The sequence below is a fragment of the Triticum aestivum genome, chromosome 7A (assembly GCF_018294505.1).
Source record: "Triticum aestivum cultivar Chinese Spring chromosome 7A, IWGSC CS RefSeq v2.1, whole genome shotgun sequence".
Classification (NCBI taxonomy): domain Eukaryota; kingdom Viridiplantae; phylum Streptophyta; class Magnoliopsida; order Poales; family Poaceae; genus Triticum; species Triticum aestivum.
Window position 1 is genome coordinate 648,188,518 of NC_057812.1, and position 24,181 is coordinate 648,212,698.

Sequence of the window (24,181 nt, forward strand, 5' to 3'; positions counted from 1 at the left end):
GGTCACGTGTCAGCTCACCGCCAAAGGGACAACTTTATTGCCACCCGTCCCAGGAGCGTGGCAAGGAAATAGAAGGTTGCTGGGCGAACAACACAGAAGGAGAGGCACTCCTTGTCGAAAAACGTCCCCAGTACAACACCTCACGGCACATTTGACTCGTTTGTCCTAACCCGTCAAATTTGGCACTGTAGCCACTACTTACCTTATGTAATAACCGTTTTGCCATTGTGGAGACCCCTTCATCTATAAAAGGTGGCCCGTGGCTACCTTTACAAAGGTCGTCACTTTGCTCATTTACACACGTAGTTGCACTTCCCGCACACCTTGCCGGCAAGTTGCGCTCCTTGTACTTGAGCTCAAACACAGGAGTAGGGTTTTCCACCTCACAGTGGCCCAAACCTGGGTAAACGCTTGTGTGGTTTGTTGATTCTGCTCTTTGTGTGCGTGGATCCCCATAGTTGAACCACAAAGGGGCCTTCACCGGTCCCATAGATCGTCGTACGCATGACAGTCGGAGCTGTCGTCGCCCTGCGGGGCTGCCTGATAGTTCATTGGCAGCACGACAGAAGCGCAGTTGGCGTTGTTCTACTCCGCAATCGCCTGGAGCAGCGCCTCGGCGGCCGCCGCTTCCTAGCAAATGGCGCCTTAAGCGTGAACAACATCGTAGATGGCACGCTACTCCACACCGAAGTTGGGTTCGCCGCAGCCATGGCCTCCAGGGCCTCCTCGCTCACGCACTCGCCGTTGATCTGGACCTCCGCCAGCCAGTGTTGCTCCAGGAGGAACAGGTTGTACCGTTGTTCCCCCAACGCCTGCTGGAACACTGACAAAGGCGTTGGCGCAGGATGCACCTCTGCCATGATGGTGTTGTAGTGCGCCTGGACCTGCTCCATGGTGAAGCTGTCTGGCACAGGACACGCGGGAGCCGGGGCGGTGTCGTCGGAGCCCGTCTCCATCGTGGTGTCATCCTCGTCGCTGGAGACCTCGGGCGAGCTGGCCGGTAAGTTGGCCTCAGTCCGCATGGCACAGCAGCTCTGCCAGGCAACGGCAAGGGCGGCCACGGCGTGCTTCATGTCCATGGAAAGGCTCTCCCACAGAGCTTCGCCGCCTGCAGTCATGGCGCATGTACTGGAAGGAAGGAGGATGGGGAACGACTTGTGTTGTGGTGTGCAGTTAGCCGAGTGTGACTGCCTTTAAATAGGAGATTCCAGTGATGCGAGGCATCCGGATGTGTCAATGCACGGTGACAGAGTAGGTTTCTGGGCCGGCGAGTCTGCTTAATAGCGTCATACGGACGGAAGGGGCATTGAACGAGTGTGGTAGATATCCGTCCGGTCCCGTCCAGTCATGCGTCTCCGACATTGAATAGGCGCAGACACCAAAGACGTGTTGGGGTGGCGCCCTCGGTCGACGCACTGCTTTGATGGCGGAGGCAGTGAGAGATCACGTCCGCCCTGAGTCATCTTCAACGTGGAGTAGCGCGCTCTACAGCGGCATGAATGCAGGCAGCTGGCGCCAGGAGGGAACGCATTCAGGCGAGGGTCGGACTCCTGTAAATCCCCCCCCCCCCCTCTCCATTTGTCTCCGGTTTGCAGGAGAAACTACGTCTGGGCCGCATCATGGACCGATACAGGCCCGCGATGGATGATTTTCGCGGTCTGGCCGTATGTAGGAGGTTTGAGGGTCGGCATGGGATATGTCCTTATACAACTGAAGAAGTACCGAATTAAGAACTAGCACAACCAGATCGTAATCATATTACAAGAAAAAAAAACGCGTACTCCCAACTCGCTCCCAGGGCACCGGCCAGGCTTGACCCTTGTCGTCGCCCCCATCTCCTCCCCTCCCCATCCATCTCATCAGTGCGAGAGGAATATGGGGTGGAAAGTCCGCCTGGCTGGTGGCGGCAGGCTTTTTCTCCTTGAGCTACAGGACTCCTCGGCTCGAGCATTGCAGCGTCCCTGGACGGTGCACATGTTGGCAGAGATCAGAGGGCGGGGCAGCGGCCCTGGGACATCTAGGCGATGGTCATATTGTACCGGATGTTATGGCAACGCGTCGGTTGGTCATGGTGTCAACGACGGTAGCGGTGATTTGTGGCGGAGGCTTTTTGTTCCCTGATTAGTGGAAACGGTGAATTTTGTTGTCCCCATTTTCCGGCAGCAGTGACAATGAGCATATTCCTGGTCCCTTTATGGAAATGATCTAGGGACTGGCATTGTTGCACGTGCATCCTTTATATTGCTCTCAGTGGTGCAACCTCACGCGTTGTTGGCCGCCTTTAAGGGATGCGAGTTCGACGGGTTTTAACCTCCGTATAGGAACTTCCCGGCACCACGCTCCGGTGACTGGAAGGTTCCCACTCAGTGCGGTGATTTGAAGAGCTTGGCGTGCCTTAAGACGGTGTATGCGACAACAGATTTGATGACTCAACTTCTGCTTGATGCGTGAATTCTGCTCTTATTTGAGGTGCCCCATGTTACTGGCCTAAATTGGCTTCTCATGGGCAATCGGGACTCTTGGGAGAATAGGATCATTCAAGGTGGTGGGCATCCCTACACGCTGCTCAACAACATGTATTGCGCAGACATGATTCTAGTTATGTGGTTACGTCATCAGACTGCAGCTATGCGATGATGGGTCAGTATGGTTGCAACGCAAAATGATGTCGACTAGGCGGTGCTCTTTGAATGTACGGAATAGGGTCGCAGGGGTGAAAACTCAAGGTTTGACCTTTCATTGGTTGAACCTAGCAATGACGTCATTCACGCGGAGTTACCTTGTTGAAGGCATGCATTGCATGAAGTTTACTCGAACTACTCTGCGGGGTGAAACCCATGATTCGACCTTAGTGATTTGGTCTAGCGATGGCAATGCTCGTGCATGGTACGCTCGTCATTGTTGGAGCAGATATCATGTTACCCAAGGTTGCCATCATTGATGATTGATGTTGGATGATTTAGTTGTTCAATTGATCATTATCCTTTTGTAATAATTTGGCTATGTGCATCCTCGATGTCTTGAGTAACTCTTGATTTTATTGGTGCAGAGGTTGGATGTAATTGATACCTTGTTGATGTTGATATATTTCCTTTATCAGAAAAAAATGACTCACTGCCCTATTAATTGGTTGACGTCCAAACCGGATGAACACAACCCATGTTATCATCTCCCATATGATGCCCTAGAGACTACGGAGTCATGCACATCTCCACGCAATTGCATAGAACACGGCGTACTAATCCAGCTGGTAGCCTTAAAGATAACTTGCAAATACTTAAGGAAATATGCCCTAGAGGCAATAATAAAGTTATTATTTATTTTCTCATATCATGATAAATGTTTATTATTCATGCTAGAATTGTATTAATCGGAAACATAATACATGTGTGAATACATAGACAAACATAGTGTCACTGGTGTGCCTCTACTTGACTAGCTCATTGATCAAAGATGGTTGAGTTTCCTAGCCATAGACATGAGTTGTCATTTGATTAACGGGATCACATCATTAGTAGAATGGTGTGATTGACTTGACCCATTTCGTTAGCTTAGCAATTGATCGTTTAAGTTTACTGCTATTGCTTTCTTCATGACTTATACATGTTCCTATGACTATGAGATTATGCAACTCCCGAATACCGGAGGAGCACTTTGTGTGATACCGAACGTCACAACGTAACTGGGTGATTATAAAGGTACTCTATAGGTGTCTCCGATGGTGTTCGTGGAGTTGGCATAGATCAAAAATAGGATTTTTCACTCCGATTTTCGGAGAGGTATCTCTCGGCCCTCTCGGTAATACACATCACTATAAGCCTTGCAAGCAATGCAACTAATGAGCTAGTTGCGAGATGATGCATTACAGAACGAGTAAATAGACTTGCCGGTAACGAGACTGAGCTAGGTATTGAGATACTGACGATCAAATCTCGAGCAAGTAACATACCGATGACAAAGGGAACAACGTATGTTGTTATGCGGTTTGACCAATAAAGATCTTCGTAGAATATGTAGGAACCAATATGAGCATCCAGGTTCCGCTATTGGTTATTGACCGGAGACGTGTCTCGGTCATGTCTACATAGTTCTCGAACTCGTAGGGTCCGCACGCTTAAAGTTCTGTGACGATCGGTATTATGAGTTTATATGTTTTGATGTACCGAAGGTAGTTCGGAGTCCCGGATATGATCACGGACAAGACGAGGAGTCTCAAAATGGTCGAGACATAAAGATTGATATATTGGAAGCCTACATTTGAACATCGGAAGAGTTTCTGGTGAAATCAGAATTTTACCGGAGTGCCGGAGAGGTTACCGGAACCCCCGGGGGTTAATGGGCCTTGTTGGGCCCTAGTGGAGAGATAGAGGGGCCGGCCAAGGCAGGCCGCGTGCCCCCTCCCCTCTGGTCCGAATTGGACTAGGAAGGGGGTGGCGCCCCCTTTCCTTCTCCTGCTCCCCCTTCCTTTCTCCCTCCTAGTAGGAGTAGGAAATAGGGGAGTCCTACTCCTACTAGGAGGAGGACTCCTCCTCCTGGCGCGCCCTACAGGGCCGGCCGGCCTCCCCCTTGCTCCTTTATATACGGGGGCATGGGGCACCCTCGAACACACAAGTTGATCATTGATCTCTCCCAGCCGTGTGCGGTGCCCCCCTCCACCATAATCCACCTCGGTCATACTGTAGCGGTGCTTAGGCGAAGCCCTGCAACGGTAGCTTCAACAACATCGTCACTATGCCGTCGTGCTGACGAAACTCTCCCTCGAGCTCTACTGGATCGTGAGTTCGCGGGACGTCAACGAGCTGAACGTGTACTGAACGCGGAGGTGTCGTACGTTCGGTACTGAGGATCGGTCGATCGTGAAGACGTACGATTGTATCAACCGCGTTGTCATAACGCTTCCGCTTAACGGTCTACGAGGGTAGGTGGACGACTCTCCTCTCTTGTTGTTATGCATCACCATGATCTTGCGTGTGCGTAGGAATTTTTTTGAAATTACTACGTTCCCCAACAAATACATGAAACTTTCATCACGTAAAAAATACAATCATTTCTACAATTACAAATCGTCCGAACTAAGGCACATAGCCTCACAAGGATTTAAGTCATTTCTCCAAACAGATTCGTTATACTCGTAGGAGGGGACAAATTATAAGCTACATATACAATACGCCATAGAAGGGGGCAAAACAGGCAATATAGAAATAAGTGATAGATTGACTCACAATTGTTAAAAAATTATTCCTTGCCTTCTGTGTTGGCAAGTATTCTGTCGTTAAGAGGCTACTCAGTACAAGCACCACATAATGTTTTTATTGTGCGACTTCAATTTCCAAATTAATTTCATAAGAGAACCATGACCATAGTTAGAGAAGACATCGGGTCCTGCGATAGATTAATCACCATCAACCTATCGACCAGATGTGACCAAGAATATATTTCCCCCGATAAGAGCTCGTTTGAATGCAAGAATCAATCAATGGTTGGATGGTTAGGAGGGCAGTGCTACCCCCAACCCACTAGGGAATCAAACATCATGTTTGACATTTTGGTGTCTCATTAATGCAGATTAATTTACTCTGTGGGGAGGTGAGGTTTCCACCGATAGCAAAGCACCTGTGATGACTTCTTTGTCGGCGTTGTAATGATGTTTCTACAACAACAAAAAAAGCAATCTTGAACAGATATTGAGTGGTGAGTGGAACCTCACCTAAAACTGATGCAATAGAAACCTCTTTGAACTGGATGATATGGTATAGGTTTGGGTATAAGAGACTTAGCAGTATATCCCTGCCTAAGTATCTTCCCAATCTCATACTTAGGCCATTACCCACCAAGAAAGATCTTTATTCTTAAAAAAATTGTCTTTAGCAATCATAAAACCTTTCTAGAACCGTGAATTCATATTGGCTTTGCCACACCTTTTCCTCATTTAGTAATCTGAAAAGCCATTTACTCGACAAGCACTTTTTCTAATTTTAAGGTCTCAACCCCTGGACCACCTTCATATTTTGGCCTACGAATTATATCCCACTTATCTAGTCCATACTTTTTTTATGTTCATCACATTGAGAAAGAATTTGGATATGTAATAATTCAATCTTTTATGTACCCATTTGGGTATCTCAAAGAAGAATAACATAAATTTTGGTAGGCTAGCAAGTACAACAATGAGCAGGACAAGAGGACCCCTATAGGAAAGTAACTTGCCCTTCCAACTGCTGAGATTTTTCTCGAAGCAATCCACTCTACCCTTCAATTCCTTATCCAAGTGTTTATAGTGATAAATGGATAAACCGATATATTGAAGTTGTGATCCAGTCTCACAACCAAACAATTGTTGGTACTGGTTCTCGACTTCTTTGACCTTACCAAGGCAGAACAACTCACCTTTGCGAATTTAATCTTAAGGTGTGATAACTGTTCCAATGGAGAGGTGGTTAGCTTCATATTAATTTCCTTCTGCATGTCATGTGCCACAAATATAATGGCCCTATTGTAGTTTGGATACCCACCATCCACAGAGCATGGTAAAAGGACAACAACATAACCATCCACTTTGGCCCATGCAATAAGGATCACCAAAATATCAACAACAATGATCACTAACATATCAACAACGATGTTGAAGAGAATAGGCGACAGAGGGTCACCCTCTGCAATCCCTGCTTGGAATAAAAATAATGACTGGTATCATTATTTACCTTTTTTAACATTAATTACCGACCATAACACCAATGTTTCCTCACCACAAAAAGGCAGTAAAACATTAACATGCTTCAGCTTAGTGTGACTCCTTATTGGAACAAAAGGGTGATATTGTAAAATAGGCCTTATTTTAGCTAGAATAGATGAAAATACAAAAATCTATTAACATAGTGTAAAAAAATGTTAGCATACTATAAAAAATGTAGACAACATTAAAAAAATGTTTCTAGCATTTCAAAAATGTCACGCGTTTTCAAAAGTGTAAGTGGCACTTCAAAAAAATAATTATATAATGTAAGAAATGATCTGTACTTCAGAAAAAAAAATTCATACCATTCAATAAAATGTAGGTTACATTTAAGAAAAATTGCATGCATTTTACAAAAAATGTTAGTTACAATGTAAAAATATGTCCACACAGTTTAAAAAATGGTTTGTATCATTCAAGACAATGTTTCAACGTATATTTGAGAAATGTTTAGCCAGAATTCAAAAAAAATCTAAATCATGTAATTGAAGAAATATTAATCATGTATTTCAAAAATATTTTACATGTATACGAAAAATGTACAATTGGAATGAAAAAAGTGAACATATATTTTAAAAATATATAACATGTATACTATTTTTTCCTAATGCATACAAACATTGTATAATGTGTATGAAAAAAGTATAAATGTGTTGAGACAAAACGAGAAAGTAAACCAATAAGAAAAAAATACACTCAAACCAGAGGCGCTATAGTATTGGCCCGGCCCACTCCGTCACGCCCAGAGGCGAAACTGACTTATGTCTAGGTATGAGCGAGAAATAGCGCTAGGGCACCAAGAGAGCTATATCTCGCTTAAAGCGAGACGGAAGAAGCTCTTGCCTGAAGCGGCCGCGGTAATGGGATGGCCCATTAGTGCACCCTTGAAACAAATGAAATACACCAAAAATGGTACCCAGATAGGGATCGAACTCAGGCCTCCTTGCTGCTGGCTATCGTCCCACTATCAAGTTCGTGGCAGAAGGCACGGCCTACTTCTATACTACTATTAAACAATCAAACAAGAACTTTTTTAAGCACACCCACAAAGCGTACACATATTTAATATCACCGCACGATTAGGCCCACTAAACTCAATCGAACGGTTAGCCTTAACCTAAACCATTTTTTATGTGCACTTAGCAATTTACATTGACTGACCGTACTCCACCGTGGAGGAAAATATGAAACTCTACGCCTGGGAAATTAGGAAACTAATAATCACGGGTGCATCATATTCTAGGAAACTAAATCAGAGTGCATCCATCCTATTAGGAAACTAATCTATACTACTATTAAACAATCAAACAAGAACTTCTTTAAGCACACCCCACAAAGCGTACACAGATCTAATACCACCACACGATTAGGCCCACTAAACTCAATCTAATGATTAGCCTTAACCTAAACCATTTTCTGTGTGCACTTAGCAATTTACATTGACTGACCGTACTCCACCGTGGAGGAAAATATGAAACTCTACGCCTGGGAAATTAGAAAACTAATAATCACGGGTGCATCATATTCTAGGAAACTAAATCAGAGTGCATCCATCCTATTAGGAAACTAATCTCAAACAAATCCATCATACTAAAAACTTATCTCGGACGTATCCATCCTATTAGGAAGCTAATCGCAAGCCTCCTGCCACCATCATGCACATCGGTCGGATTTGTTTTGTTTCATGACAGAGAAACCATATACCGCTATTTTGCCACATATATTTATTCTTATATACTTGTGCAGTTTCAAATGATCCAACATATCTGCAGTCATCAAACTTGAAGACATACTGTTTAAGGCCTTATTTGCACCGCCTCTTTTTCTTTGTCTGCGCGCCTCTTTCCTCCAATAATAATAATGAATAATTTTTTCCGGATCAGGTATTACACTGTTACAAATGTTGCTGAAGCTACTCCTTACGACAAGGAAAAGGAGGATGAATGCTTTCTATCTTCACCAGTTTTGTAGCATGTTCCAAATTGTTGGCTCTTTCTTATTTGAGGATTCATCATGTTTTTTGTAATTTAGAAGCTGACCTGAAAGCTTGATAAGGTTAAGCTTGACAAATACTCTGGAATATTGTTCCTTCCATTTTTATTTTTCTTCCTAACTCATTTCAGTTTCTGTACGCACAGAGCGTCTTACATCATTGTAATTAGTATGGTTGCCAACGCATAAACATATACAAAACCATATAAATACTTTCTGTCATGATAATTATTGAATTTCTTTTAGCCTTTTTACATTTCAATTAGTTCTTGTAAATCATCTTTATTTTATATAGAAGTCGTTGTAGTCACATATCATCTTCTATTTCCTATTATCCAGAGTAGGTAGCTATATAATATTGGCAATCCACACAACCAAAAAATATATATAATTTTATCCAAATTAGTACAAGTATATATTTTGCTACGCAGATTAGTAGAATAAAATAAGATTCTAGAATTAAGCATGTTGAACAATATAATTGCATCGTAAGTCAGTTTATACGGTTTTTCCTGGCTACACTCAAAGAGAAGACTACACTACAACCCCGCAAAAAAAAGAAGACTACACTACAAGCCTATATTACTGCATTAATAAATAATTGCTGATTTTATTTAAATGAGAATATTTTCCTGCGATTACTCTATGAAGCAACATAACCACTATTGTGTCTCACTTTTGAAAATACAATTTGAGCGACATCAAACATTGTGTATCCATTTGATTTATATTTTTAAAAAAAATTATTTTTTTATATTATCTGAATCTCACCTGGTTTACGTTTGAGACGTGCGTTGCACGTGCATGCTTACTAGTGGGGGAAAAGTCCCGTTTTACCACCGGTTTTGGTCTTTTTATTTTCCTATTTCCTTTTTTTGTCAACGGTTTTCTTTGTTTATGTTCCCTCGAATCAGTGGTTTCTTTTGTCTTTCCGTTTTTTTCTTTAGTTTTCCTTGTTTCTTTTTGGTTTTCACTACCTCTTTTATTTACTTTATATATTTTTTATTTTTTTTGTTTCATCCTCCTTTTTCATTGGGTTACTTCCAAGTAAAAATTTTGGTTCAAGAGCTGCCACCCAACTTCACGCCTCGGAGGAGCGGTCGGATCGCCAAGGTGGACTGCGGGCTCAGCTCCGAGCTCAAGGCCAAGAAACTGCTCCTGCGCCTCCTCGGGCTCGTCTCGGACGACGCCCCCATCTCTGCGGAAACCCTGGCGAAGTACGAGCGCCTCTTTCAGAGACCGCTTGCGCACGACGTGCTGCAGGCGTTCGCCGATCTCTTCGGCTGGCGCATCCCCGAGCTCCTTGACTCGCCTGCCGGCTCGCTCTCCCCTCTGCCTCGCACTGTCGAGGCCTAGTGGCTGCTTTGGCCACCCTAGGACCCAAACATTCCCCATGGAGCACAACCTCCGAATTGTATTTTGGAACGTGTGTGGCCTAAATGCCCCGGCCAAGCGCACTGCCATCCGCAGCGTGATCACCTCTGCTTCCCCATGTACCGTTTGTATTCAAGAAACCAAGATGATTTCCCTTTCGTCCTCGCTTGTCGCTGAGACGCTCGGCCCGTCCTTTTCCGAGTTCTTCCTTCTTCCTGCTGATGGGACACGTGGGGGCATCCTGCCTGCATGGCGCCCAGACATGATCGCAGCTCTCCGATCCCTATCTTGGCGAGCACCACATCACCGCCCTAGCCTCCTCTCTCGATGGCGAGCATCACTGGTGGCTTACCGGCGTCTACGGCCCGCAAGGAGATGATGACAAGATTGCCTTCCTTGGCGACCTTACCGAGGTTCGATCATTGCACGCCGGCCCTTGGATCCTAGGGGGTGATTTCAACATGATCGCCGAGGCGGCGGACAAGAACAACTCCTGAATCAACTATCATGTCATGTCTCGCTTCCGCCGCTTCCTCGCCGACAAGGAGCTGCGTGATATCTACCTGCACGGGAGGCGGTACACTTGGTCGAGTGAGCGCGGCACTCCGACCCTCACGCACATCGACAAGGCCCTCTGCAACTCGACATGGGAGGCGCTTCACCCACACTGCATGCTTCACTGCCTCTCCTCCTCGGCGTCTGATCACGTGCCCCTTCTCCTTGACTGCACCGCGCGCTCACCTGTCACCAAAAGGTTCCATTTTGAGAGATTATGGCTGCGCACCGACGGCTACATGCAGGTCGTGCTTGAGGCGTGGACTACCGGGACCGACGAGTCGAACCCTTTCCGCCGTTTGGTGGCGCGGCTTAAGACCACCGCCCGGCGCCTCCAAAGCCGGAGCGCGAAGAAGATCGGCGATGTGTCTCGGCAGCTCTTGATTGCTCGCGAGCTGATTGCGCGCTTTGATGCAGCTCAGGACCTGCAACCACTCTCTCCGGCCGAGGCTTGGCTGCGTCAACGCCTCAAAGGGCCTATCTTGGCCTCGCTTCGCTTGAGCGCTCGATCTCGCGCCAGCGTGTCAGACTCTCCTGGCTGCGGGATGGTGATGCAGGCCAGAAGTTCTTTCGTGTGCATGCCGCACACCACAAGATGAAGAACCGTATTCTGGAGCTGCAGGTGGGAGATATCTCCGTCTCCGCCCCGGCCGCGCTCGCTGAGGCCGCCTACTAGCACTTCTCCGGAATTCTTGGAACGGCGGAGCCGCGCCCTTTCTCCATCGATCTTTCTGTGATCCATGCTGGCCCTTTCAACCTATCCGGCCTCGACGCGCCTTTCTCCGAGGACAAAATTGTTGGGGAATGTAGTAATTTCAAAAAAATTCCTACGCACACGCAAGATCATGGTGATGCATAGCAACAAGAGGGAAGAGTGTTGTCCATGTACCCTCGTAGACCGAAAGCGGAAGCGTTAGCACAACGCGGTTGATGTAGTCCTACGTCTTCATGGCCCGACCGATCAAGCACCGAAACTACGGCACCTCCGAGTTCTAGCACACGTTCAGCTCGATGACGATCCCCGGACTCCGATCCAGCAGAATGTCGGGGAAGAGTTCCGTCAGCACGACGGCGTTGTGACGATCTTGATGTTCTACTATCGCAGGGCTTCGCCTAAGCACCACTACAATATTATCGAGGACTATGGTGGAGGGGGGCACCGCACACGGCTAAGAGATCAATGATCAACTATTGTGTCTATGGGGTGCCACCCTGCCCCCGTATATAAAGGAGCAAGGGAGGGAGGCGGCCGGCCTAGGAGGAAGGCGCGCCAAGGGGGGAGTCCTACTCTCACCGGGAGTAGGACTCCTCCTTCCCTTGTTGGAGTAGGAGAGAAGGAAAGAGGGGGAGAGGAACAAGGAAAAGTGGGCTGCACCCCTTTGTCCAATTCGGACCAGAGGAGGGGCGCGCCTCCTTCCTTTTGGCCTCTCTCCTCTATTCCCGTATGGCCCAATAAGGCCCATATACTCCCCGGCGAATTCCCGTAACTCTCCGGCACTCTAAAAAATACCAGAATCACTCGGAACCTTTCCGATGTCTGAATATAGTCGTCCAATATATCGATCTTTACGTCTCGACCATTTAGAGACTCCTCGTCATGTCCCCGATCTCATCCGGGACTCCGAACTCCTTCGGTGCATCAAAACACATAAACTCATAATATAACTGTCATCAAAACCTTAAGCGTGCGGATGCTACGGGTTCGAGAACAATGTAGACATGACCGAGACACGTCTCCGGTCAATAACCAATAGCGGAACCTGGATGCTCATATTGGCTCCCACATATTCTACGGAGATCTTTATCGGTCAGACCGCATAACAACATACATTGTTCCCTTTGTCATCGGTATGTTACTTGACCGAGATTCGATCGTCGGTATCTCAATACCTAGTTCAATCTCGTTACCGGCAAGTCTCTTTACTCGTTCCGTAATACATCATCCTGCAACTAACTCATTAGTTGCAATGCTTGCAAGGCTTAAGTGATGTGCATTACCGAGAGGGCCCAGAGATACCTCTCCGACAATCGGAGTGACAAATCCTAATCTCGAAATACGCCAACCCAACAAGTACCTTCGGAGACACCTGTAGAGCACCTTCATAATCACCTAGTTACGTTGTGACGTTTGGTAGCACACAAAGTGTTCCTCCGGTAAACGGGAGTTGCATAATCTCATAGTCATAGGAACATGTATTAGTCATGAAGAAAGCAATAGCAACAAACTAAACGATCAAGTGCTATGCTAACAGAATGGGTCAAGTCAATCACAGCATTCTCCTAATGATGTGATCACGTTAATCAAATGACAACTCATGTCTATGGTTAGGAAACATAACATCTTTGATTAATGAGCTAGTCAAGTAGAGGCATACTAGTGACACTCTGTTTGTCTATGTATTCACACATGTATTATGTTTCCGGTTAATACAATTCTAGCATGAATAATAAACATTTATCATGATATAAGGAAATAAATAATAACTTTATTATTGCCTCTAGGGCATATTTCCTTCAATAATATGGGCTGTTGTCAAGAGCCTGCCACTTGGGAAGGCGCCAGGCCCCGACGGATTTACCGCCGAGTTTCTCCGGAGTGCTTGGGACGTGATCAAGCATGACTTCGGCGCCGTCTTCGACAAGCACTATGCACTCAACAGGCGTGGTTTCCAGCGGCTCAATGAGGCACTCCTCACCCTTATCCCTAAGAAGCAGGATGCGGCATCCCTCTTCGACTATCGCCCTATCAGTCTCATTCATCTCATCGTGAAGCTATTCGCGAAGGCGCTCTCTCTCCGGCTAGCACCGCATTTGGGCAAGTTGGTTTCCACGAACCAGAGCACGTTTATTGCTGGCCAGAGCATCCACGACAATTTCCTCCTTGTTCAACAAACGGCTAGACTCCTACACAATCTCAAGATGCCGCGGATGCTTCTCAAGCTCGACATCGCGAGAGCATTCGACTCGGTGGCTTGGACTTTTTGCTCGACACGGTTCGGCACCTCGGCTTTGGAAATGGCTGGTGCGAGTGGATCTCTATACTTCTCTCAACCGCGTCCACGCGTTTGCACGTCAATGGTGTCCCCGGGCCGCCGATCCTTCACGCTTGCGGGCTGTGGCAAGGGGACCATGTCTCCTCGATGCTCTTTGTCATTGTCATCGACGTGCTGTTGGGAAACGTAGCAAAAATTCAAAATTTGCTATGCATCACCAAGATCAATCGATGGAGTAATCTAGCAACGAGGGGAAGGAGAGTGCATCTACATACCCTTGTAGATCGCTAAGCGGAAGCGTTCAAGTGAACGGGGTTGATGGAGTCGTACTCGTCGTGATCCAAATCACCGATGATCCTAGTGCCGAACGGACGGCACCTCCGTGTTCAACACACGTACAGCCCGGTGACGTCTCCTACGCCTTGATCCAGCAAGGGGAGAAGGAGAGGTTGGGGAAGACTCCATCCAATAGCAGCACGATGGCGTGGTGATGGTGGAGGAGCGTGGTACTCCAGCAGGGCCTCGCCAAGCACCGCAAGAGACGAGGAGGGAGAGGGGTAGGGCTGCACCAAGAAGGAGATTGAATCACCTCTATGGCAGCCCAAAACCTCAAGTATATATAGGGGAGGGGAGGGGCTGCGCCCCTACCTAGGTTTCCACCCCTAGGGGTGGCGGCCAACCCTAGATCCCATCTAGGGGGGGCGGCCAAGGGGGGAGAGAGGGGGCGCACCACTAGGTGGGCCTTAGGCCCATCTAAGCCTAGGGTTTGCCCCCTTCCACTCTCCCTTGCGCCTTGGGCCTTGGTGGGGGGCGCACCAGCCCACCAGGGGCTGGTCCCCTCCCACACTTGGCCCATGCAGCCCTCCGGGGCTGGTGGCCCCACTTGGTGGACCACCGGGACCCTCCCGGTGGTCCCGGTACATTACCGATAAAACCCGAAGCTTTTCCGGCGACCAAAACAGGACTTCCCATATATAAATCTTTACCTCCGGACCATTCCGGAACTCCTCGTGACGTCCGGGATCTCATCCGGGACTCCGAACAACATTCGGTAACCACGTATATATATTCCCTATAACCCTAGCGTCATCGAACCTTAAGTGTGTAGACCCTACGGGTTCGGGAACCATGCAGACACGACCGAGACAACTCTCCGGTCAATAACCAACAGCGGGATCTGGATACCCATGTTGGCTCCCACATGTTCCACGATGATCTCATCGGATGAACCACGATGTCAAGGACTTAATCAATCCCGTATTCAATTCCCTTTGTCTATTGGTACGATACTTGCCCGAGATTCGATCGTCGGTATCCCGATACCTTGTTCAATCTCGTTACCGGCAAGTCTCTTTACTCGTTCTGTAACACATCATCTCGTGATCAACTCCTTGATCACATTGTGCACATTATGATGATGTCCTACCGAGTGGGCCCAGAGATACCTCTCCGTTTACACGGAGTGACAAATCCCAGTCTTGATTCGTGCCAACCCAACAGACACTTTCGGAGATACCTGTAGTGTACCTTTATAGCCACCCAGTTACGTTGTGATGTTTGGCACACCCAAAGCACTCCTACGGTATCCGGGAGTTGCACAATCTCATGGTCTAAGGAAATGATACTTGACATTAGAAAAGCTTTAGCAAACGAACTACACGATCTTGTGTTAGGCTTAGGATTGGGTCTTGTCCATCACATCATTCTCCTAATGATGTGATCCCGTTATCAACGACATCCAATGTCCATGGTCAGGAAACCGTAACCATCTATTGATCAACGAGCTAGTCAACTAGAGGCTTACTAGGGACATGGTGTTGTCTATGTATCCACACATGTATCTGAGTTTCCTATCAATACAATTCTAGCATGGATAATAAACGATTATCATGAATAAGGAAATATAATAATAACCAATTTATTATTGCCTCTAGGGCATATTTCCAACAGTCTCCCACTTGCACTTGAGTCAATAATCTAGTTCACATCGCCATGTGATCAACACTCACAGGTCACATCGCCATGTGACCAACATCCAAGAGTCTACTAGACTCAATGATCTAGTTCACATCACTATGTGATAAACACTCAAAGAGTTCTGGGTTTGATCATGTTATGCTTGTGAGAGAGGTTGTAGTCAACGGGACTTGCCATATTCAGATCCCTATGTATTTTGCAAAACTTTATGTCATATCGTAGATGCTGCTACCACGTTCCACTTGGAGCTATTCCAAATTGTTGCTCCATTATACGTATCCAGTATATCTACTCAGAGCTATCCGGATAGGTGTTAAGCTTGCATCGATGTAACTCTTTATGTCGAACTCTTTATCACCTCCATAACCGAGAAACATTTCCTTATTCCTCTAAGGACAATTTTGACCGCTATCTGGTGATCTACTCCTAGATCACCTTTACCCTCTTGCCAAACATGCGGCAAGGCACACATCAGGTGTGGTACTCAGCATGGCATACCGTATAGAGCCTATGACAAGATCATAGGGGACGACCTTCGTCCTTCCTCTTTCTTCTGCCGTGGTCAATCTTTGAGTCTTACTCAACTTCACACCTTACAACTCAGGTAAGAACCCCTTCTTTGACTGATCTATTTTGAACTCCTTCAAAAACATGTCAAGGTGTGCGTTCTTTGAAAGTATCATCAGGCGTCTTGATCTATCTCTATAGATCTTGATGCCCAATATGTAAGCAGCTTTATCCAGGTCTTCCTTTGAAAATCACTCTTCAAACAAACCGTTTATGCTTTCCAGAAATTCTACATTATTTCGGATCAACAATATGTCATCCACATATACTTATCAGAAATGTTGTAGTGCTCCCACTCACTTTCTTGTAAATACAAGTTTCTAGCAAACATTGTATAAACCTAAAAGCTTTGATCACTCCATCAAAACATATATTCCGATTCCGAGATGCTTGCTCTAGTCCATAGAAGGATTGCTGGAGCCAGCATACCTTTTAGCATCCTTAGGATCGACAAAACCTTTTATTGTATCACATACAACTTTTCTTACGAAAACTGGTAAGAAAACTTGTTTTGACATCCATCTGTAAGATTTCATAATCGAAAAATACAGCTAATGCTATCATGATTCCGACGGACTTAAGCATCGCTACGGGTGAGAAATTCTCATCGTAGTCAACTCCTTGAACTTGTGAAAAGACTCTTTCCCACAAGTCGAGCTTCATAGATGGTAACATTGCTGCCCACGTCCATCTTCTTCTTAAAGATCCATTTATCTCAATGGCTTGCCGATCAACGGGCAAGTCCACCAAAGTCCATACTTTGTTCTGATACATGGATCCTATCTCGGATTTCATGGTTTCTAACCATTTGTCGGAATACGGGCCCACCATCGCTTCTCCATAGCTCGTAGGTTCATTGTTGTCTAACAACATGATATCTAAGACAGGATTACCATACCACTCAGGAGTAGTACATATCCTTGTCGACCTATGAGGTTCGATAGCAACTTGATCCGAAGCTTCATGATCACTATCATTAACTTCCTATTCAACAGAAGTAGGCTCCACAAAAAACATATTTCTGTGTTGCATCACTCTCTGGTTGAAATAAAGGTTCGACAACCTCATCAAGTTCTATCTTCCTCCCACTCAATTCTTTCGAGAGAAACTCCTTCTCGAGAAAGGACCCGTTCTTAGTGACAAACAATTTGCCCTCGGATCTGAGGTAGAAGGTATACCCTACTGTCACCTTTGGGTATCCTATGAAGATGTGTTTGTCCGCTTTGGGTTCGAGCTTCTCTGGCTGAAGCCTTAAGCATCGCATCCCCAAACGTTAAGAAACGACAACTTTGGTTTCTTGCCAAACCAATGTTCTTATGACGTCGTCTCAACGGACTTAGATGGTGTCCTATCTAAAGTGATTGCAGCTGTCTCTAATGCATAACCTCAAAATGAAAACGGTAGATTGATAAGAGACATCATAGATCGCACCATATCTCATAAGGTTCGATTACGATGTCCGGACACACCATAACCCAGTGGTGTTCCAGGTGGCTTCAACTGTGAAACAATTCCACAATGTCTTAAGTGTTTGCCAAGCTCATAACTCAGAAAATCCCCTTTTGATCAGATCGTAGGAACATGATCTTATTGTTATGATGATTCTTAACTTCACTCTGAAATCGCTTGAACTTTTCAAACGTTTCAGACTTGTGCTTCATTAAGCAAATATACCTATATCTACTCAAATCGTCAGTGAAGATGAGAAAATAGCGATATCCACCGCACGCTTCAATTCTCATTGGATCACACGCATCAGCATGTATGATTTCCAACAAGTCACTTGCCCGTTTCATTGTACCTGATAGCGGGGTCTTGGTCATCCTGCCCATGAGGCATGGCTCGCATGTGTCAAGCGATTCAAAATCAAGTGACTCCAAACATCCATCGACATGGAGTTTCTTCATGCATCTTACGCCAATATGACCTAAGCGGCAGTGCCACGAGAAAGTGGTACTATCATTATTAACTCTACATCTTTTGGCGTGAACATGTGTATTACCACGGCCGAGATTCAATGAACCATTCACATAGGGTGCATGACCATGAAAGGTATCATTCATGTAAACAGAATAACCATTATTCTCTAACTTAAATGAATGACCGTATTGCAATGAACATGATCTAATCATATTCATGCTCAGCGTAGACACCTGATAACATTTATCTAGGTTCAATACTAATCCCGAAGGCAGATGGAGCGTGCGATGGTGATCTCATCAACTTTGGAAACACTTCCAACACACATCGTCAACTCGCCCTTAGCCAGTCTCCTTTAGTCCGTAGCTTTTGCTTCAAGTCACCAGTAATAGCAACTGAACCGGTATCCAATACCCAGGTGCTACCAGGAGTACTAGCGAGGTACACATTAATAACACGTATATACTTTGTTGAAGTTGCCAGCCTTCTTATCTACCATGCATTTGGGGTAATTCCGCTACCAGTGACCGTTCCCTTACAATAGAAGCACTTAGTCTCGGGTTTGGGTTCAACCTTGGGTTCCTTCACTGGAGCGGCAACTGGTTTGCCATCCATGAAGTTTCCCTTTTAGCCCTTGCCCTTCTTGAAACCAGTGGTCTTATTAAACCATCAACACTTGATGCTCCTTCTTGATTTCTACCTTTTGCGGTCTTAAGCACCGCGAACAGCTCTGGGATCAACTCCATCCCTTGCATGTCATAGTTCATCACGAAGATCTAGTAGCTTAGTTATAGTGTCTAGAGAACTCTATCAATCACTATCTTATCTGGAAGTTTAACTCCCACTTGATTTAAGTGATTGTAGCACCCAGACATTCTGAGCACATGCTCACTAGCTGAGCTATTCTCCTCCATCTTGTTGGCTAAAGAACTTGTCAGAGGTCTCACACCTCTCAACACGGGCATGAGCCTGAAATCCCAATTTCAGCTCTTGGAACATCTCATATGTTCTATGGTGTTCAAAACGTCATTGGAATCCCGATTCTAAGCCGTAAAGTATGGTGCACTAAACTATCAAGTAGTCATTAGGATGTGTCTGTCAGATGTTCACAACATCCACAGACGACTTTGTAGGGGTTTGCACATCGAGCGGTGCATCAAAGACGCAAGTCTTCTGCGTAGCAGTGAGGACACTCCTCGGAGTACGGACCTAGTCCGCATCATTGCTTACAATATCTTTCAACTTAATCTTTCTCTAGGAACGTATTGAAAAAGGGAGCTACAACATGAGCTATTTATCTACAACATATTTGCAAAGACAATTTAGACTATATTCATGATAATTGAGTTCATCTAATGAACTCCCACTCAGATTGACATCCCTCTAGTCATCTAAGTGAAACATGATCCGAGTCAACTAGGCCGTGTCCGATCATCACGTGAGACGGACTAGTCAACATCGGTGAACATCTTCATGTTGATCGTATCTTCTATACGACTCATGCTCGACCTTTCGGTCTTCCGTGTTCCGAGGCCATGTCTGTACATGCTAGGCTCATCAAGTCAACCTAAGTGTTTTTGCTGTGTAAATCTAGCTTACACCCGTTGTATTCGAACGTTAGAATCTATCACACCCGATCATCACGTGGTGCTTCGAAACAACGAACCTTTGCAACGGTGCACAGTTAGGGGGAACACCTTTCTTGAAATTTTAGTGAGGGATCATCTTATTTAAGCTACCGTCGTTCTAAGCAAATAAGATGTAAAACATGATAAACATCACATGCAATCAAATAGTGACATGATATGGCCAATATCATTTTGCTCCTTTCGATCTCCATCTTCGGGGCTCCATGATCATCGTTGTCACCGGCATGACACCATGATCTCCATCATCGTGTCTTCTTGAAGTTGTCTCGTCATCTATTACTTCTACTACTATGGCTAACGCTTTAGCAATAAAGTACAGTAATTACATGACGTTTAAGTTGACACGCAGGTCATAAATAAATTAAGACAACTCCTATGGCTCCTGCCGGTTGTCATACTCATCGACATGCAAGTCGTGATTCCTATTACAAGAACATGATCAATCTCATACATCACATATATCATTCATCACATCCTTTTGGCCATATCACATCACAAGGCATATGCTACAAAAACAAGTTAGACGTCCTCTAATTGTTGTTGCAAGTTTTTTACGTGGCTGCTATAGGTTTCTAGCAAGAACGTTTCTTACCTACGCCAAAACCACAATGTGATATGCCAATTTCTATTTACCCTTCATAAGGACCCTTTTCATCGAATCCGATCCGACTGAAGTGGGAGAGACAGACACCCGCTAGCCACCTTATGCAACTAGTGCATGTCAGTCGGTGGAACCAGTCTCACGTAAGAGTACGTGTAAGGTCGGTCCGGGCCGCTTCATCCCACGATGCCGCCGAATCAAGATAAGACTAGTAACGGCAAGTAAATTGACAATATCGATGCCCACAACTGCTTTGTGTTCTACTCGTGCATAGAAACTACGCATAAACCTGGCTCATGATGCCATTGTTGGGAAACGTAGCAGAAATTCAAAATTTTCTACGCATCACCAAGATCAATCTATGGAGTAATCTAGCAACGAGGGGAAGGAGAGTGCATCTACATACCCTTGTAGATCGCTAAGCGGAAGCGTTCAAGTGAACGGGGTTGATGGAGTCGTACTCGTCGTGATCCAAATCACCAATGATCCTAGTGCCGAACGGACGGCACCTCCGTGTTCAACACACGTACAGCCCGGTGACGTCTCCTACGCCTTGATCCAGCAAGGGGAGAAGGAGAGGTTGGGGAAGACTCCATCCAGCAGCAGCGCGACAGCGTGGTGGTGGTGGAGGAGCGTGGTACTCCAGCAGGGCTTCGCCAAGCACCGCAAGAGACGAGGAGGGAGAGGGGTAGGGCTGCGCCAAGAAGGAGATTGAATCACCTCTATGGCAGCCCAAAACCTCAAGTATATATAGGGGGAGGGGAGGGGCTGCGCCCCCACCTAGGTTTCCACCCCTAGGGGTGGCGGCCAACCCTAGATCCCATCTAGAGGGGCGGCAAAGGGGGAGAGAGGGGGGCGCACCACTAGGTGGGCCTTAGGCCCATCTGAGCCCAGGGTTTGCCCCCTTCCACTCTCCCTTGCGCCTTGGGCCTTGGTGGGGGGGCGCACCAGCCCACCAGGGGCTGGTCCCCTCCCACACTTGGCCCATGCAGCCCTCCGGGGCTGGTGGCCCCACTTGGTGGACCACCGGGACCCTCTTGATGTCCGGGATCTCATCCGGGACTCCGAACAACATTCGGTAACCACTTATATCTATTCCCTATAACCCTAGCGTCATCAAACCTTAAGTGTGTAGACCCTACGGGTTCGGGAACCATGCAGACATGACCGAGACAACTCTCCGGTCAATAACCAATAGCGGGATCTGGATACCCATGTTGGCTCCCACATGTTCCACGATGATATCATCGGATGAACCACGATGTCAAGGACTTAATCAATCCCGTATTCAATTCCCTTTGTCTATCGGTACGATACTTGCCCGAGATTCGATCGTTGGTATCCCGATACCTTGTTCAATCTCGTTACCGGCAAGTCTCTTTACTCGTTCTGTAACACATCATCCCGTGATCAACTCCTTGATCACATTGTGGACATTATGATGATGTCCTACCGAGTGGGCCCAGAGATACCTCTCCATTTACACGGAGTGACAAATCCCAGTCTCGATTCGTGCAAACCCAATAGACACTTTCGGAGATACCTGTAGTGTACCTTTATAGCCACCCAGTTACGTTGTGACGTTTGGCACACCCAAAGCACTCCTACGGTATCCGGGAGTTGCACAATCTCATGGTCTAAGGAAATGATACTTGACATTAGAAAAGCTTTAGCAAACGAACTACACGATCTTGTGCTAGGCTTAGGATTGGGTCTTGTCCATCACATCATTCTCCTAATGATGTGATCCCGTTATCAACGACATCCAATGTCCATGGTCAGGAAACCGTAACCATCTATTGATCAACGAGCTAGTCAACTAGAGGCTTACTAGGGACATGGTGTTGTCTATGTATCCACACATGTATCTGAGTTTCCTATCAATACAATTCTAGCATGGATAATAAACGATTATCATGAACAAGGAAATATAATAATAACCAATTTATTATTGCCTCTAGGGCATATTTCCAACACGTGCTCAACTCGCTTCTCCAGCGAGCCGTCGAACGAGGCCTCCTCCAGCGACTGACCACGAGGCACCTGGCTTCGAGTGTCTGCCTCTATGCGGACGACGTTGTCATCTTCTGCCACCCCGACACCCATGACTTCCGCACCATTTGCTGTCTGCTCGACATCTTCGGCAAAGTTTCTGGGCTCCGCACAAACTTCGCCAAGTGCTCGGCATCGCCCATCCGGTACACCGAGGAGCATGTTGCTATGATCGTGGCTGAGATGGCATGCCCGATTGCTCACTTCCCGATGAAGTACCTTGGCCTCTCGCTCTCCATCCGCAAGCCCTCCACGACTGACCTCATGCCGCTCGTCGACAAGCTTGAGAAGAAGCTCTCCACTTGGCTTGGGTCCATGCTCTCCCTCGGACATCGCCTCGCGCTCTACAGGCACGTCCTCTGCGCCATGCCCATCCACATCCTCGTCGCCATCACCGTCAACAAGACTATCCTCGCTCGGGTAATCGGATCATCTGAGGCTTCCTGTGGGTTGGCCGCAAGGATGCGCGAGGCGGACAGTGTCGTGTCAGTTGGGACCGAGTGTGCCGCCCCACCCCCCTCGGTGGCATGGGAATCCGTGACCTGTAGAGCGCTGGTTTAGCCCTGCGCGCCAGATGGCTATGGCTCCAGCGCACCGATGTTTCGTGTCCCTGGAGTCAGCTTCACCTCCCTCACGACCCGGCAGCCACGCAGATTTTCAGAGCTCCACCACCTGGGAGGTGCGAGATGGGCGTACATGCAAGTTTTGGACGGATCCCTGGATCGAGGGCAAGTTCATCTCTGAGCTTGCGCCCCTAGTTTTCTCGCGTCCGGACAGTGGCTGAGGGCCTTCCTGGGCGTGCGTGGGTGCGAGACATCGTCGGCGCGCTCGGTCCCGCTGCCCTTGTCCAGTACATCGACCTCTGGCGCGCTTCACAGACCACAACCCTCGCGGCCGGACATGATGTGTTGCGCTGGAGATGGACGGAGTCTGGCGTCTACTCGGCCAAGTCCTGCTATCTTGCGCTCTTCCACGGCTCTATCTCTGACGCATCTTGGAAGCTTACCTGGAAGACATGGGCCCCCCTTCGCATCAAAGCCTTCATCTGGCTGGCCCTGCAGGATCGGTGAGGGAATCCTGGATTAGGGGGTGTTCAGATAGCCGGACTATACCTTCAGCCGGACTCCTGGACTATGAAGATACAAGATTGAAGACTTCGTCCCGTGTCCGGAAGGGACTTTCCTTGGCATGGAAGGCAAGCTTGGCGATACGGATATGTAGATCTCCTACCATTGTAACCGACTTTGTGTAACCCTAACCCTCTCCGGTGTCTATATAAACCGGAGGGTTTTAGTCCGTAGGACGACATACAGAAGAACAATCATACCACAGGCTAGCTTCTAGGGTTTAGCCTCTCTGATCTCGTGGTAGATCTACTCTTGTACTACCCATATCATCAATATTAATCCAACAGGATGTAGGGTTTTACCTCCATCAAGAGGGCCCGAACCTGGGTAAAACATCGTGTCCCTTGCCTCCTGTTACCATCCGGCCTAGACGCACAGTTCGGGACCCCCTACCCGAGATCCGCCGGTTTTGACACTGACATTGGTGCTTTCATTGAGAGTTCCTCTGTGTCGTCGCCATCAGGAAGGATGCCTCGCCCCGTCTTTAAAGACGGCACCGTTGCTAAGGGAGCTTTGGCTGTCGGCCAAACCCTCCGGCTAGGTGGTTTCCTTATGACCGCCTGTTCGGCTTCTACGCCGACGATGACCTCTCGAGCCATCGAAAACAATCTTCATGTCAGCTCAGAACTCGCCGAGCAGTT